Source organism: Musca domestica, unplaced genomic scaffold (assembly GCF_030504385.1).
Source record: "Musca domestica strain aabys unplaced genomic scaffold, Musca_domestica.polishedcontigs.V.1.1 33, whole genome shotgun sequence".
NCBI lineage: Eukaryota > Metazoa > Arthropoda > Insecta > Diptera > Muscidae > Musca > Musca domestica.
In genome coordinates, this window is record NW_026712312.1 from 5752095 (window position 1) to 5771318 (window position 19224).

Below are 19224 nucleotides of genomic sequence, written 5' to 3' on the forward strand. Positions count from 1 at the left end.
ACACTCGGAATGAAATTTTTCAGATTTGAAGAATTTCCTATTTTACTATTTCCACCATTCACAAAAAGGCAATTTAGCTTATTCTGTGCAAAAACATAAACATTCTTCCAGAATTCTCTATAACACTTAAAAATGTCTTTCCCTTCAACTATAATTTCCGACACAGCTGTGATCTTTCAATCACATAATATTTGAGTTTTTAATATTGCCATTGGTGTGGATTTCTTTCCTCGATTGTATTCAAACAAATCTGATGTAACGCATGGAAATGTTATATTTTTGCGCGCTCTCTCTCTCATTCACTCATATACTCTCCGTCAAAGATATTCATCGAGTAACAACATCTGCTGCACCAATCTGTCAGTCAAATCAGCCAACCCACCATCCGACACATTATTAACGGTTTTTATTTATTACAACCGAACCAAGTTTTCAACTTTGAATCGATTGCCATAATTGACGGAGCGAAAGAGAGACATCAACGAAGAGATGACAATTGAGATGACTGACTACGGGGAGCTGATGCTCAAGCTCGATAATGGACCAAGCCAGGCCAGACTTAACGGAACGTTATAAAAAAGCACAATAGATTATGCTGCTACAAAACGACTTTCGCTTTCATTGAATCGTTTGGGGTTTTTTGCGCTGACCAATTTTGCCTTTGGCTCACAAACGTATTCTCTGCCACCAAGCGTGTTAAGAAAGAAGCCGCAACGTTACGGCTGAGCAAATTGATTGCGGCAGCATTACGTTTTGCGGCTATCTGGTTCGCTGGTTGGCTGGCTGGATGACTTACCGGCCGGTCGATCGATCTGCCCACTAGCCAACCAGCCAAGCCACATAATGTAGTTTACCCGAACATTCCATGGATTTTTGAATGAACAGACAACAAAACGCCATAACTTCTGAGATGTGTAAGTCAGTAAGTCAGTCAGGCAGGCCAAAAGAAAGAAGGCAGCAACGAGTCGAAATACAGATGTATGTATGTCTCGAAACTAAGACGGAAGATTTAACAGCAATTTTAGCACTCATCTGTTCGTTGTACTTACATACTGACCAACCAGCTCGCCGATCGCACAATGGGCCAGGCCCAGCTGTAACAACAAACCCAACCCTGAGTCATTAAATAAAGCAATAACATTTTTTTTAATCTTCATGTGAAGGTCAAATTTTGGAAGGTTGATTGGTAATTTTTTTTCGTACCACAATAATGAAGGTTGAATTTGTTTACAATTGGGAATGGGAATGGGGCATCCTTCTTCTTCTTCTTCTTCTTTATCATTTGATACGTGACATCAAACCAAAGGTCATTCATAAATAAATGAGCGGTATGTGATATGGGTTATTTTTAATGCCAATTCAAAATTTTATTGCGGCGTTATGTGAAGGCGTGATCTTTCCTATCTGTTTTCAAACATCTACACTATCCGTGTCTGTTTTGTGTTAGAAAATGTGTCAATGACAACAAAATCCCAGCATCTGTTCAACGGTATTAAATTTGAAAACATATTGAATTCGTATTTCTGGAATTTTCTCGTGCAATATTAAAAAAACCCGAGTTATTCAAATCTTTAAATATGTACTATACATTACTAAATGGTACTAAATTTGGTATTAGGAGAAGGGATAGAGCTTGAATCCTGACATATGATATGGATGTTACTGTTGGTGTCTGTGGTTGAGACAAAGATCTGGTATTGGATATGCGTTCTATTATTGTACTATTGTGGGAAAATTACAGAGCTGAAGTCCTGAAATTTGATATTAAGGTAACTGCTGTTATCTGGGATTAAGATATGGAGATGGTTTGGAAAATGTGTCCATTTGAAGGAATTGAGCTGAAATTCAGAAATTTAATATGGATGTCATCACTGTTGGTGTCTGTGGTGGACAAAGGAGAATGTTTTTGTATTGGGAGAAGGGATAGAGCTGGAATAAAAATAGACTAAAAAGAGCTAAAGAGTTGGTTCGCTTAGCCGAGTTTGGTTTTCTCCGATGAGAAAACATTCGTTGTCCAGCAGTTTGTAAACAAACAAAATGATCGTGTTTACTTGCCAAAGAGGTCAGCTGAAATTGTGCACCTTTGGTTGGCCACCAGAACTCAAGCTACGGCTACGATGATGATGTAGGCCGCCATAACAGCCGATGGTCGCTCTCCGCTCGTATTAATCGACCGTTGCCTCAGAATAAATGCCGAATATTATCGCAAAAATATTCTGGAGGGTGCATTAAAGTCCTGGACACGCAAACATTTCGATCGCAGACCGTGGACATTCCAAAAGGAGTCAGCACGCGCCACCCACGAATGATTACAAAATGAGGTTTCTCGCTTCATTTCCAGCGCACAATGGCCAACAAATCTCCGGATACCAAAATACCGCAGAGCAACACTCGGACAGCGTGTAACGGTTTCATTGGCCGTTTGAAGGCCATAATTCATGCCAAAGGTGACCAATTCAAAAAAATGTAAACTTATTCTAAAATCTGATGCTATTTCCGACATTTTTTGCTTTTATTCAAAAAAATGTAAAAATTATGGCGTTTGATTTTGTTCCAGTTTTTTTTTCTCACCCTGTATGTATTAAAAATTAGGACCCTTTGAGGCGGAGGTACCAGAAGGAGTGGGCCGATATATTCCATCTATACCCCTGATCTTGTGTAGTTAGAAGTGTTGACATGTGCCAGAGTTTGAAAACAATCGGATGCTTAGAAGTGGTCAGATATATACCATCTTCACACCAGATCTTGAGTTAGTAGAAATACTGAGATGTGGGAAATTTGAAGATAATCATTTTATAAGAGATATAATTTTTCAAAATGTGGATCCTTTGTGTGGTAGGAACTTAATGGAGTGGACCGATATTGTCCATTTACCCACCTTATCTAGCACTGAAAATAATATTAGCATTTGCAAGTTTGCACCTAATTCTTATCCTTTTGTGGAGGCGGTACGAGAAGATGTGGACCGATTTTGCCCATCTCCGAACCCGATCCATGTTTGATACAAATATTACTATATACTAAGTTTGGACATAATCGGGCACTTCTCTCTAGAGTTATCGTGAGAGTTGAGAGTGTTTGTGTTTGTGTTTGTGGAATATTATAGAATAGCCGTCATTATAATTCCAGAAACTTCCATGTAAAGGTGAGGAACTATAAATACGAGTGAGTCGCTGCCAGTCAGCCCCAAAGGATATCTTTATAGATCAACAGAAGTATTGTTACGAGTGTAAATTTTAGAATTTCCGTACATTTCAAAATGTTTATATTATTATGCAACAATAGTTCTCATTGAGAGGTATTTAATCGTCCTCTCTCACTCGTATTTATAATTACTGTTCCCTTTGTTGTTTACATTTCATTCATTTGTGTACGTTTACATGTGCTTTGGCGATCGGACGTGGTTGTCATTTCGTTGGAGTATTATAGAATAAGCGGGATTATTATTTCCAAAAATTTCATAAATACGAATGAGTAGCAGACAGCCAGCCTCAAAGGACATCTTTGTAGATCAATAGTAGTATTTTTACGAAAGTAAATAGAAGATTTATGCTCATTTATTAATTTCCTATCGCCATTCCGTTGCAATAGAATAATTTGGAAACTTCCATAATTACGAGTGAGTAGTATCCCGCCAATCAGTTCACTTGTGAATCAGATCGGGAACTCTGAGTAAAGAAAAGTGTAATGAAAAGTTGTTTTGTAGAATTTTGGACAAAGCATAATTATGTAAGGGTCGCCGAACAGTCGATACACGGGGTCAAACCCGAAGTATATAGTTAATTATAGATGACAGAGAGAACATATGGTCGAGTTTTTCGGAAGACGCCGTATATAGTGTTTTTTAAAAGACGATAAAGAAATCTAGAAGGTGTATCTCATAAGCGACCCTCAATAGATTCTTCTCATACACAAATTATTGTATGTTTGTACATGCTGTCTACAATCGAGGCTATATAGATTACTTCAAAGGAATTTTGATTGAAGAAATATATTTCTTACAGATAACCAATCGAAGCTTCTTGAAATCTTACGAATGGATTATTTATTGTCTGGAGTAAAGTGTTCTAAGTTTTATAGAATGGGATCTTCAGAAACAATACGATTCGACGACAAGGACATTTTGATACAAAAATAGAATATAGAATATTTGGACTTATTTGAGCATTTAACGAAGACCAGAATGGGATGAATGAGACTCTTGTGTGAGACTTTACAAATGTCAAAGACCGAAATCATAGAAAGGTTTTTTGGATGGAAGATTTATAGACCGATTTTCACCTTATGACGTTTTCAGAATCAACAAGTAGTCCGATTTCTCCAGATACATGAAACACCGACACATTTATAGCACATCACTTGCCCCATAGTGCAAAATCAAAAATTGTCGGTTTTGTTTGTTGTTGTTGCCGCCATCAATGGTGTATCCAATACCTAATTGTGGTTAGATGAGAGGGAAAAGAAAACAAAAAAAGGCAAAAGAAAGATAGATGGAATGAAAAAAAAAAATCACATAATATTGCGAACACTTTTTTGAACTCGGGTCCAAAGTCTAAAATCTGAAACTCTGTTTTGTTATTGCAAATACAAAGATAGATTTTTGCTTGTGTCTGTGGGATAACAAACAATTTTGATGCTGAGAAAAAAAGTTGCGTGTTGCGTTTTTCGAGAGAAAGAAAAAATGACCGTTAATTCCAAGTGTTTTATGTTGTATTTTTGTTTGTTGTTATTTTCCCATTTAGAGTTTGAAAATGTGTCCATTGAAAATCAAAAAAAAAAAAAAAAACTGAAGTTCAATAGAAAAGAGAGGAGCTGCCGACTTGTTTTTTGCATTAAGTCATGCTGAGTTGAGCTTTAGTTAAATGAAAAAAAAAAACTAAAATTGGGGAGATGTTTTATTTCGTTTCAGATATAATTGTGTTATTTATGGACAATTACCGGATGATAATTACGGTCCTACTTTAACCCTCGTGAGCATTTTTCGTTTTCCATTTTTCGGAGGAAGATTGTACAACCTGATTTATGTAACACGAATTAAATATAATTAAAATATATTTCCCTGTAGTTTTAACTAAATTTGATTGATCAATGATAATCCATCTGCCTTTGTGTTATCCGTTTTTAATAAAATAACTAACATGATTTCTTTTGAATAATAAATATAATTTTAGGAGATAAAAATTGAAAACAAACAAATTCATTAATATTTGAATAATTTAAATAATTATTGATTTAAATAATTAAAATATTATATCTAAATCTGGTTAAGTTACAATGGACTGTGTTCTATAAATTTTTTGTTTTTTGTTTTTTTCGAATGGCAATAAATTATACATAACAAATTAAATATTTGTGTTTCAAATATCTAAGTTGAATTTGAAAAAGTTTTTGTAAGAACCAGCTTGCCATTATCCAAAGACAGACAGCGGGGAAATATAAAAAAATAAGAAAGGACTTCACCCGATCGAATTATAGCGATTTTTACTCTCTATTCGAATTTGAAATCTGTATAGACGTTTTAAAGCTAATTTTTATAGCCGATCAAAATTAAAGCCTTTAAGAACGACCTGAGTGAAGTATTTACAGTCAACTTGAAAGTAGTTTTTTTCTGGAAGATTTGAGGGAAGTTATTTTAAATGTCCTAAGGAGGTTTGAAGGAATTTGAATTAGATAACATAATGGGAGTATTAATGGCAAACATATGGGCTCTCAATGACCCCCGGATTCTTTAGTACCATAATTAAGCCTATATATCACCAAGTGGAAGCCTGTATAGGAAACCAGAAACAGTGTTTTTCACCACAGCGAAAAATGGAGGACTTTCACAACAGATTAATGGAAGCTTTTCAAAAAGACCCGGCAGATGTCTTTATAGACGACTACTTGATGGGAGTCTTTATACATGAGCGGATTATGGTTTATTCGCAACATAAATAATATTTATTGATATATTATAATATTTATTGATATTTATTGATATATTATGATATATTATGGGCGTCCTAAAGAGATTCAAAATAGAATAACAGAAATAATAGAAGAAAGTCTTCATAGTCGAACAGAAACGTGTTTTTACAGGTGATCAAAAGGGAGGGTTTCCTAACGATATAACGTCTGTATGAACTTTCGGCAAGGAGTCTTAATATACGACATAAAATGTTTCTTTAAAAACTATAAGTGGACCACCATATCGTATAGGCCCCATATAACGACACACCACCCCCCCCCCCATTTTTGGCATTTTGGTGATTTTAGCAACATCTTTCAATGGAATTGTCCGAATTTCTAGAAGAGGACCACGATATCGTATAGCACCCATATAACGAACCACCACCTCCCCATTTTTTGTATTTTGATGATTTTAGCCACATCTTTCAATGGAATTGTCCGAAATTCTACACAAGAAGTTTTTTGTGAGTACATTACCCCCTGAAAGACAATTGTCTATATAATTCTACGATATCGTACAGCCCCCAAATAACGGTACCTCCCAATATTCGGTATTTCGTTGATTGTAGCAAAATTTTTCAATGAAATTGTCTGAAAATCCGCACAAGGAGTTCCTTCTGAGTACTTTACAACCTGAAAGAGAATTGTCTATATAGGTCCACGATATCGGCATATTGACGATTTTAGCGACATTACTCACCGGAATTATTTCAAATTTCGTATTTGAAGTTCGTAATGCGTACTATAGCCGTATGCAGATCAATGTCTTCGTATAGCCCCTATACAACAGTACTTCCCGATAGTCAGTCTTTTAGATTTTAGAGATGTTATAGACTGGAATTGTTTCAAATTTCGTATTTAAAGCTCGTAATGTGCCCTTCGAATCTATGCCAGAAAATTATCTATTGCCTGATTGTATGGCCCCCATATAACTATACCTCCCGATATTTGGTGTTTTAAACATTTTTGGGACTTAATTCACCGGAATTGTTTCAAATTTCGTATTTGAAGCTGGTAATGGTTACTACAGCCTATGACAAAAAATTGTGTATCAGGTCCACGTCTTCGTATAGCCCCAAATAACGATACTTCCCGATATTCGGTACTAAGAGATATTACTGAGTGGAATTCTTTTAAATTTTGTATTCGAAGTACCACAGCATATGGAAAAAAAACTGCGTATGTCCCCGTCTTCATATAACCACACCTCCCGATATTCGGTATTTTGACGATTTTAGCGACATTATTGAACGAAATTGCTTCAAATTTCGTATTTGAAGCTTGTAATGGACACTTCAATCTATGCCAGAAATTTGTTTATGTAGGTCGACGTCTTCGTATAGCCCCCATACAATGATACCTCCCAATATTCGGTATTTTGATGATTTTATTGACTAGAATTGTTTCAAATTTCGTATTTGAAGCCTGTAACGGGTACTTCAATCTATGCCAGAAAATTTTCTTTGGGCGTTCACGTCTTCGAATAGCACCCATAACCGTTTCTCTTCGAGGATATTTTTCGACGGATTTTTTTTTTTTTTTTTTTGGAAAATTTTCAATTTCGGTCCTGCCGAGCATAGCTGTTTTGTTCGAAGAAAGATGAAGTTAGTCTTTATAGAAGAATAGAAGAGGTTTCCTCCTCCTATGAGAGTGTCTAAGGAAGTTTTTGGCCACCTTAGCTCATAATAGAATTGAGTAAAGAAGCCCTAGAAAATATTTTAAATTGACGATCCCAGTGAGACTCTTTACAAAGAATTTTCACACAAATACGAGACAAATAGAAAACAATATTTTATGGCTTATCTCGGCAATTAAAAATTCAAAGAATTAATAAATACATACTTACAAAGTCCGATAGACACAGCAGCTGTATTTTCTAAAGCCAAGGTTCAAAAGCAATAATTTCAAAATTACTATAATTAAGATTGGCGAACCCTTTTTACAATCAGTTATTTTATTTAATTTAATTTATTTTTTTTTTCAATTGCAAGAAATTAATTGGTGATATGGCGGCATTACAACCCCAGGCCAATTTTCAAATTAAAAATACATTCGAAATTAATGAATGACATATTTTTTATGCCATAAATTATTGGCCACGTTAATGCGTGTTGACAACAATTTCAATTAAATTGAAAAATCTCACCAACTTACAATTTCAGTGTTGTTGTTGTTGTTGAGTATCCTTTCAGTTGTGCTGAGTAGCTGTGTGAAGGGGAAAATAAATTTACTAACAACGTATTACGGCTGGCTAATGTATTTATACAAGCTAGCTATCGTGGAGAACCGATGGATGGATGGATGATTGACCTGCAAAAACCCCTAGAAAAAATTTCACACATAATAAACAAAAATCTGACAACGAAAATTCTAGGCATTGTTAATGAGGATGTTTTTTCCCCCAACTACCGCAATATTTATTTTAAATTTTAAGTCAATATTATTGCAAATATTAAAAGGTTGCAAAATTTCCAATTCCAAAGTGTAAATTGTAAATAAAAGTTGTTTACATGATAATAGTTAATTTGCGGTAAATTTTATTATTTACATTCCGGCTAGAAAATCCATTAAAAAATCAACGGCAAGAGGGATTAACGAGCCAAAACGGCATTGTTAAATGTCACGATTTATGACTGAGGAGAGAGCGAACGACCTTTGGTTTATTGGGATTTCTTTCTAGACAAGTTGTAAAAATTTTAAAATTTACACGTTTTGTTAGGTTCACATAGAAGCTTATACAGGTCGATTGCGTTAAATTATTTTAATCCACAAGAAAAAAACAATAAAAAAAGTATCAGTCGGTTACCCTCAGCCAAATGTTTGATTATTTAAATATACAGGGTGGGATGAAAAAACAGCAACCAACTTCAGACTGCTGTCATTTCTAAGCCACTCGTCCGACAGCTGTTAAAATTATTCCATCGCCTGAGTCTCGTACCAACGCTCGTTACCGTGCTACTGGTAGAGTAGCCCGACTTCAGGGAAGTGGACGGAAGAAAACAGCAACATCAGCAGAAATGGCTCGAAAAGTAAAGAAGCGACTTGATCGAAACCCGCGTGGCAGTGGCCGAAAATGGTTCGTGAGTTGAACATATCGCAATATGTCATTCGGCAAATATTGAAAAATGAGCTCAGAGTAAAGCCATTGAAATTCCAAACTTACACCGCAACAGAAAGAAAATAGACTCAAAAGAGATAAGGAATTGCTTCGTCCGAAAGTGGTGCAAATATTTTGGCCGCAGACTTTGGCCATTCCAACAGGACTCAGCACGCGCCACCCAAGAATGGTTAAAAAAGGAAGTTCCCCGCTTCATTTCCAAAGCATAATGGCCACCGAAATCTCCGGATACCAATCCGTTAGACTATTGTGTCTGGAGTATTCTGGAAAGCAAGATTGGCACTAAAAAATACCAAAGTGTCGATTACCTTAAGCAAGCGATCGACGGGAATGGACCAAAATACCGCAAAGCAACATTCGGGCAGCGTGCGGCGGTTTCATTGGCGTTTTTGGGGGAGGTACCAAAGGGAGTGGACCGATATATCCCATCTTCATAGCAGATCTTATCTTAGTAGACGTAATGGGCTGCATGAAATATGAAGAGAACTGGATGCTTATTTCGGATTTTATAATCGGTTTGGGTTATTCAAAATTTTGACCCTTTGTGGGGGAGGTACCAGAAGGAATGGTCCGATCTCTACCTTCTTTATAACAGATCTTGTGTTGATGAAAATATTTAGATGTGCCAAGTCTCAATTGAATCGCATGTAAACTAATTTCCGATTCAGCGTTTTATAAGTTTCATTGATATTCCAAATTTTGACCCTTTTGTGGGGGAAGTACCAAAAGGAGTTGATCCATATATCCCATCTTCATAGCAGATCTTATGTTAGTAGACTTAATCTTCATAGCATATCATATGTTAGAAGACGTAATGAGTGAAATTGGAAGAGAACCGGATGCTTATTTTGGATCTTATGATCGTTTCAGTTATTCAAAATGTCAACCTTTTGTGGGGGAGGTACCAGAAGGAGCGGACCAATATATACACCAGACCTTGTGTTAATATATATATTGGGATGTGTGAAATTTAAAGACAGTCGGGCTCTTATATCACATTTTATGAGAGTTGAAATTATTCAAAAATTTTAACCTTTGATGGAGTGGACCGATATTATCCATTTGCAGACCTGACCTAGCACTGACGCAAATATAAGGATATGCAAAGGTGGAGCAAAATCGGATTATCGTTTCTCTATCTGTGCAAAAAATATATATTTTTTGAAAATTCCGACCAATTGTGGGGGAGTTACAAGAAGGAGTGGACCGATATATTCCATCTTAACACCAGACCTTGAGTTAATATAAATATTGGGATGTGCGAAATAGTAAAACAATCGGATTCTTACATCACATTTTATAAGACTTATAATTATTCAAAACGTTTACCCTTTGTGGGGGAAGCACTTGATGGAATGGACCGATATTATACATTTTTGCACCTGATCTAGAACTGAAAGAAATATTAGTATTTGCAAAGTTGGAGAAAAATCGGATTATCTTTTCACTCTCTATGCAGTAAAATATTTTCTTTGAAAATTTCGAAATTTGTGAGGGAGGTAGAAGGAGTGAACCGATATTGTCCATGTCCGAACTCGATCTAAGTTTGACAATAATATTACAATGTACCAAGTTTGGACCAAATCGGACACTCCCTTCGAGAGTTATCGTGCGCACCAGCCAGACAGACAGACGGACGGAGGCACGGACATCGCTAGATCGACTCCAAATGTCCTAAAGCGGATTTGGTCCAAAGAGACCTAGGGTCTAAAATCATTATTTCTATAAGACACGTTTTGGCCGTTTTAAATATACCCTCTGCGGTCATATGGCTGAGGGTACACAAAACGGAAAAACAAATCGAAATTTCCCGAAGTATATGTCGTAAAGAGATACTAAAATTCCTTTCTGTCAGGGGCAGTAACATTAAGACAAACAAACAAACACACATCAACCCATGTGAACTTCTCAAGGCCTTTTAAAGCACTTTCCATTTGTCCTCAAATAACAACAAAGGGGGACACAGTGTATTACTTGTAAAGAAGGCAAACTCTGGAACCGGTTTACTTTTTCTTAAAGGCATCCCATTCTCTCCTTATGCGAAATGTTTAACCTAATAATCCAATCAAGACCGCAACAGGCCCACTAACATTTAACCATTTAGAGAGAAGAAAAAAACCCACAATTATGTTGCTCCAACTTGTTGGTGTCTTTGTTGTTGTTGGTCAGTCGAACAGGCAGCCAGGTAGGTAGGTAGGTTGGTTGTTTGGTTGATATTACATATTATTACGAAATCTACAAAGATGGGACCAAATTGGCATACCAAAGAAGGAAGACGACAAGAAGCAGAGCAAATAAAATGACGACGACGAAGGCGACATCAACAACGCCAGCTTTGCAAGTGACGACAACAGCAGCAGCAGCATTGGTTCGTGGTGGTGAAAAAGACGACAACAGCAGACACCCAAAACGCCGAGTTAAGTGAAATGAAAAAATTCACAAACGCGTCTGAAAAAAAAAATATTTCATGGTCAACATGTGGTCATCAAAATGGCAAACAAACTAAACGCACCGAACGACCACCACTACCAACAACAGCAGCAGCAATAACAGCAACAACAACACCGGAGGAACGGGAACAACGATGACGATCCACAACAGATAGCAAACTAAAAAAGGGGGCAACAAGTTAAAGATGTGGATACAGACAGGTAGACCGGCGGACAGACGAAGATGGAGCAAACCACAGCAACAACGACAACAAAATCAGATAAATACAACATTTATTATTACAGCATCAACAACAGCGATTTCATTGTTGTTGACAAAAATAACTTGGTCGGACATTTAACCAAAACGAGATGACGAAGGAGAAGTAGAAGACGAAGAAAATAAGAAATGAAAACGAAAACACATAAAAAAATGTTTATTAAAATAGCTGGTTAATAAAAAACTGTGGTTCGGAGGGGGGACAGTATAGAAAGTTGGATATGATAACAGATTTCAAAATACACAGCAAAGAAACTCATTACCAAATAATGGGTACATTTTGGCACCAGTGGCAAACTCATAAAGCATAATCCTAATCTTTTATTTTAACATGGATATGTCATAGGAGGTATGTACTTACCAAACTGCCTCCAAGAATCACTAAATCGGGTCAAAAGAATCTGTAGGTCGTGTTTATAGATTTACAGGATGAATGTTTGATGCGTAGATGATTTTTGGACGACTCGAAAGCGAAAAATCCATCTAAGTCTCTGTAGACGATCTGAAGGGTTTTTATATATGAACGGAAGGGCATGATATATGAGAAAAGTTATCTCTTTGTAAATGATGTATAGGCTAGAAGAAGGGGGTCTCTATAGAGGAGTAGAAGGTAGTCCCTATTGACGAGTAGAAGGCAGTCTTTATATAGACGAGTAGTAGGGAGTATTTTCTTTATAGAGACTTAGTAGACGATCTGAAGAGAACGTAAGCTAATATAGTCTTTATAGAATAACGGAATGGATTCTTGTCTACAGAGGGTTATATAGCGTTTAATATGCCAAGGTTCTCCGCCGAAATTCGTTTCAGAAATTATAAGTCGATCCCGCACAAAAAGAGATTCCGATTTGCTCTAAACTTGCACCTTCATTATATGTTTATAAAACTGAGATCACGTTCAGAGATGAACTATATCGGTCCACTCCTTTCGGCACCTCTCGCACAAAAGTCCAAATTTCTTAAAGACTTCAAGATCCGACTTCCTTAAGACTTTGCACCTCACAAAATATTTGTAGAAATTAGGGATCTGGAAAATTTATAAGAGTTATAATTATACAAAATGTTTACCCTTTGTGGGGGAGGTACTAGAAGATATCGTCCGATCTTTATAACAGATCTTGTGTTCTTCAAGTCTGATTGGAATCGGATGTTAATTTCGTATTTTATGAGCTTCATGAATATTTAAAATTTGGACCCTTAATGAGGGAGGTACCAGAAGGAGTGGACCGATATATTCCATCTTCACACTAGACCTTGGGTTAATAAAAATATTGTGACGTGTGCAATTTGAAGAGAATCGGATGTTTATTTCGGGTTTTATGATCGTTTTGGTTATTGTCCGAGCTCTCCTATCTTTATAACAGATCTTGTGTTTATTAACATATTGAGATGTGACAAGTCTGAATGGTATCGGATGGTTAATTTCGTGGTTTATGAGCTTCATTTATATTCAAAATTTTGACCCTTTGTGGAGGAGGTACCAGAATGAGTGGACCGATATATTCCATCTTCACATCAGACCTTGGTCTGATAAAAATATTATGATGTGTGTAATTTAAAGACAATCGGACTGTTATTTCCAATTTTATAAGAGTTATAATTATTCCAAATTTTGACCCTTTGTGAAGGAGGTACTTGACGGAGTGGACCGATATTGTCTATTTTTGCACTTGACCTAGCACTTAAGATTTGCAAGGTTGGAGCAAAATCAGATTATCCTTTCTCTCTCTGTGCAGTAAATTATTTTCTTTGAAAATGTTGACATTTTGTGGGGAAGGTACCAGAAGGAGTCGACTTATATTGCCCATTTCCGAACCCGATCTAAGTTTGATAATAATATTAAGATGTTCCAAGTTTAGATCAAATCGGATAATCCCTTCGAGAGTTATCATGCGCACCAGCCAGAGAGACAGACGGCCGGACATCGCTAGATCGACTCTAAATGTCCTGAAACGTTATTTCGACTAGGCACGTTTTGGCCGTATCAAAGAAAATATACCCTTTTCTAGCCATATGACTGAGGGTATTTAAATTGATCCCATTTATCAACCATTATGACTCGATACAACTACTTATATTTGCTATAGATATCGTACCTCTACTGAGGACTCCTGGCAGAAAAAATACTTTAGTTAAATTAGAGCATCAGTGGGTCTTTTTCAAAATGCAGTCATACACTTCCATTGTAGCCATATGATAAATTCTACAAATAAATCATTTTCAGTAGAGCATTTTATGGAGAGATTGGTTTTAGATTTTTACCAGGAGTTAACACTCCACTCCACTATTTGGTAAAAATACAAGTGATAAAAATTTATGGGTAATTCCAAGCCCAAAAAAATGTACGTATTTCGAAGAAGAGCAAAATATGACGAATTCACTTCCCAGCTAAAGGTGTGATGATTGTGGTTGGTTGGTCATCAGTCGACGCGGATGTACAGACAAATTTCAATTACGTCGTCTGTGTACTTTATTCAGTACCACAATGGAGGAGTATGATTTTCTAGAAGAATGAGAAGCTTTTCGAATTTCCAGCACCACACCACATCATAATATTGAGAATAACAAATAGGGTGGTCTCTATGCATGTTCGGATGATATTGCCTGATATGTAAATGGTTGACGGACTGACAGAGTGGCCGCAGAGAGATGGGTGCGTGCGTGCTTTATGGATTTTTTGTAATGAAACGTGCAAATTTCCATAGAGTACCCAAGAAATTAACACATTCGGAATTAGATATGTGAGAAGGTTATCTATTCATCATCCTATCTATCTACCTATCTGTCTCTCTGTCTGTCTGCCTACTACCACCACTTCTCAGCTGTCATTAAACCATTTATTTGTCCATTTGTTTTTGCTGTTTTTGTTCCTTTTGTATACATTTCATATCAGAAGTGTAATAAAAATCTAAATAAACAAATAAGAAATAAATGGTAAATAGCCAAAGTAAATGGATGATGGCATAAATAATGAAGTGATGGTTGCCGTCAAGTAAACATATTTATGAGTATTTTATGTTATGTATTGCATTACACAAAATTTTGAAAAGTATAAAATATATTAAAAAATTTAATTAGTAATAAAAAGCTAAGAAGCTGTAAGTTCTCGGCCGGGCCGGGACCATTTAGAACGATTTTGTAATTTTCAAAAAATAAAATCCGTTAAAAATGCTGTTAAATTCTTAAAAATACCCAAGGTAGTCCTTATATTAGGGTCTATACGACGAAGTGGACCTGCATAGGCAACTTTTGTCATAAACCATTGCAATTTTCAAATGCAAAACTTGAATAAAAAAATTCGGTGAATAATGTAGCTAAAATCATCAAAATACCGCATATCGGGAGGTGTCCTAATATGGGGGCTATACGAAGACGTGGGCCAGCACAGACAATTTTCTGTCATAGGCTGCAGTATCCATTACGAACTTCTAATGCCAAATTTGAAACAATTCTGGTGAATAATGTCGCTAAAATCATCAAAATATTGAATATCGGGAGGTGACGTCATATAGGGGCTATACGAAGACGTGGACCTGCACAGACAATTTTCTGTCATATGCTGTAGTAGCCATTACGAACTTCAAATACCAAATTTGAAACAATTCCGGTAAATAATATCGCTAAAATCATCAAAATACCGAATATCGCAAATACCGTTATGTGAGGGCTATAGGAATACGTGGACCTGCACAGAAAATTTTTTTGTCATAGGCTGTAGAACCCATTACGAACTTCAAATACCAAAATTCCGGGGGAAAAAGGTGTCAAAATCATCAGAATAACGCATATCGGGAGGTGCCCTAATATGGGGACTATACCAAGACGGGGATCTGCACAGACAATTTTCTGTCTTAGGCTGTAGTATTCATTACGAACTTCAAACACCAAATTTGAAACATTTCCGGTGAATAATGTCGCTAAAATCATCAAAATACCGAATATCGGGAGGCAAGGTTATATGGGAGCTATACGAAGACGTGGACCTGCACAGAAAATGTTCTGTCATAGACTGTAGTATCCATTACAAACTTCAAACACCAAATTTGAAACAATTCCGGTTAATAATTTCGCTAAAATCACCAAAATACCGAATATCGGGAGGTACCGTTATATGGGGGCGTGGACCTTCATGAATCATTTTCAAATGTCCAGAAGACATAATACACATTTGAGTAAAATTTTATCAACCTAAAGTGATTTCCAAACACGGATAGACGGACACACGGACGGACATCGCCAAATCGACATAGAATTTTATGCTGCTCCAGAATATATGTACTTTGTGGGGTCTAAAATGTATATTTCGAGATGTTACAAACGGAATGACAAACTCAGTATACCCTCCATAAAAAGTGAGGGTATAAAAATTATAATCTAATTTTCTGATTCGAAAATGCAATTCTTCCTTGCATAACTTGTCGCCAATGTACCTTTCCTTTCATTAATTATAAATACAATTAATTCCCATCTCGAAAGTCCCAAAAATTCCCAATCAATCATTTCGGTGATTATAACAAATAAAAATTAATTATATATATTTAATGCGTCACTCAAATGCATTAAAAGTTTAAAGACCTAAACGACCTATGTTAACAAGTCATTACATTTTAATGTAGGCTGCTATTTAAATACAATTCCTTCATTGTCGAAATTTCCAAAAAAAAAGGGAGTGACAAAAAGTTAAATAAACAATTAAATATTGATTACAGGCCAAAAATAAATAACAAAAATCTGTAGGAATTTACAAGTGAATGACTTTAGCAAATCAAAAAAGCAACCACATCAATGTGAAGTATGATTAGATGAACGATTTTGGATAAGTTCAAGGTTATTGATAGACGACTTTCGATCGTCGTTAGAGAAGAGAACACAAATTTTATTTGATCAATAGACTATTTAAATGCTCCGATTAATGTTCACACCAAATCGAAAGACATTAAAAATGATAAAAGTCTTCCGGAACAACAATTTGTTTGATTTGAAAAAATATAGTTAATTTATTTGAATTGTTTATTACTTACCTAAATAGTCAAAATATATCTGAAATATAAAAAAGAGGAAATTAATAAATAGATTTACACGATATTCTAATATAAAATAAACATAAAATTTCGAAATTCTTTGGTTCCCCTTCTATTGAGCTTACGATCTCGCCACTTGGGTAAAAAAGTATTTTTTGGCATAGGAGTTATTTTAAAATAACTGCCTGGGGAGAATATTCCACACTAAAAATTTTTCATTGTTATACCCACAGCCATATGACTACCTTCCCTAGCCATATGGCTGAGGGTATAACAACCTCAGTGGAGAAATATGTTAATATTTACCAGAGCAAATCCTAATCGGTTATTTGTGGCTCTTTCCGAAACCTAGCTATTCCCTGCCTTACTCTCTGGTAAACATTACCATATTTCTCCACTAATAAACAAACGTTGTTATACCCTAAGCCATATGGCTAGAGAAGGTATGTATCCTCTAACGGTTTTAGAGCCTATGTCTCTTTGGGCCAACTCGGTTTCAGGACATTTGAAGTCGATCCAGCGATGTCCATCCATCCGTCTGTATATCTGTCTGGCGGGTGCGCACGACAACTCTGGGAGGTAGTATCAGAATTGATCCAAACTTGATATATTGTAATATTATTGTCCAACTTCGATCGAGTTCGGAACTAGGCAATATAGGTACACTCCTTCGTGTACCTACCCCACAAGAAATTTTTCAAAGAAAATAATTTACAGCACAAAAATGGGAAAGGAAAATCCGATTTTGCTCCAACTTTGCAAATCTTAATATTTGCATCAATGCTAGGTCAGGTGCGAAAATGGACAATATCGGTCCTTTCCATCAAGTACCTCCCCCACAAAGGCTTAAAATGTTGAATAATTATAACTCTTATTAAATGTGATGTAAGTGTCCGATTGTATTCAAATTTCACACATCCCAATATATATATATATTAACCCAAGACCTCGTGTTAAGTTGGAATATATCGGTCAACTCCCTCTGGTACCTCCCCCACAAATGGTCGAAATTTTCAAAAAAAATATTTTTTTTTGCACAGATAGAGAAACGATAATTCGATTTTGCTCTAACTTTGCAAATCTTAATATTTGCGTCAGTGCTAGGTGAGGTGTGAAAATGGACAATATCGGTCCACTCCATCAAGTGCCTCCCCAACAAAGGGTAAAAATTTTGAATAATTATAAGTCTCATAAAATGTGACGTAAAAATCCGATTGTCTTAAAATATCTCACATCCCAATATTTTTATAACCCCAAGATCTGGTGTTAAGATGGGATATATCGGTCCACTCCTTCTGGTACCTCCCACACCAAAGGTCAAAATTTTGAATATTCATAAACCTCATGAAACACGAAATTAACATCCGATTCCATTCAGACTTAGCACATCTCAATATTTGCATAAAGACAAGATCTGTTAGAAAGATGTTACAGATCGGACCATTTCTTCTGGTACCTTCCGTACAAAGGGTCAACATTTTGAATAACCAGAACGATCATAAAATAAAATATGCATCCGGTTCTCTTCAAATTAGGCACATCACAATATTTTTATTAATCCAAGGTCTGGTTTGAAAATGGAATATATACACTCCTTCTGGTACCTCCCCCATAAAGGGTCAAAATTTTGAGTTCATGAAGTTCATAAAATACGAAATTAACATCTCATTCCATGCAGACTTGACACATCTAAATTTTTTCATCAACTCACGATCTGTTAAAAAGATGGTACAGATCGGACCATTCATACTGGTACCTCCCCCACAAAGGGTCAAAATTTTACATAACCAAAACGATCATAAAATCCGAAATAAGCATCCGACACACATAACAATATTTTTATTAACCCAAGGTACTTCAAGTTCCTCCGCCATAAAGGGTCAAAATGTTGAGTAACCATGAAACTCATAAAACGCGAAAATAACGTCCGATTCCATTCAGACTTGATCTCACATCTCAATATTTCCATCAACTCAATTTCTGTTATAAAGATGGTAGAGAACGGACTATTTCTTCTGATACCTCCCACACATAGGGTTCAAGATTTTGAAAAAAAAAAACGCTCAAAGAAAGCGAAATAGGCGTCCCACTCTCTTTAAATTTCACACATCCAAATATTTTTACTAACACAAGATCTGCTATAAAGATGGGATATATCGGTAAACTCCTTCTGGCACCTTCCTCACAAAGGGTCAACACATTTTGAATAGCCACGAAGCTCGTAAAACGCGAAATTAACATCCGATTTTATTCAGACTTGGTATATCTCAACATTTCCATCAGCTCAATTTCTGTTATAAAGATGGTAGAGATCGGACCATTTCTTCTCGTATCTCCCCCACATAGGATTCAAGATTTAAAAAACAAAACGCTCAAAGAAGCCATAATAACCTGAAGAGTTGGACTCTCTCTCCAACTCCAACTCTCTTC

At 36.1% G+C, this 19224-nt stretch overlaps 1 protein-coding gene across 2 annotated transcripts in view; it reads right to left on the bottom strand.

Annotated features, from left to right (window-relative positions):
* LOC101901541 (elongation of very long chain fatty acids protein AAEL008004) overlaps window positions 1–19224 on the bottom strand; it is an 83740-nt gene that overhangs the window by 43388 nt on the left and 21128 nt on the right. The window contains exon 2 of one of the 2 annotated variants that reach the window (XM_059125303.1): window positions 16795–16813. The gene's annotated coding sequence lies outside the window, so the exon portion shown is untranslated. Of the gene's footprint in view, window positions 1–8103; window positions 8128–16794; window positions 16814–19224 lie in introns of those variants that run through there. The other variant, XM_059125305.1, reaches the window with a different exon arrangement.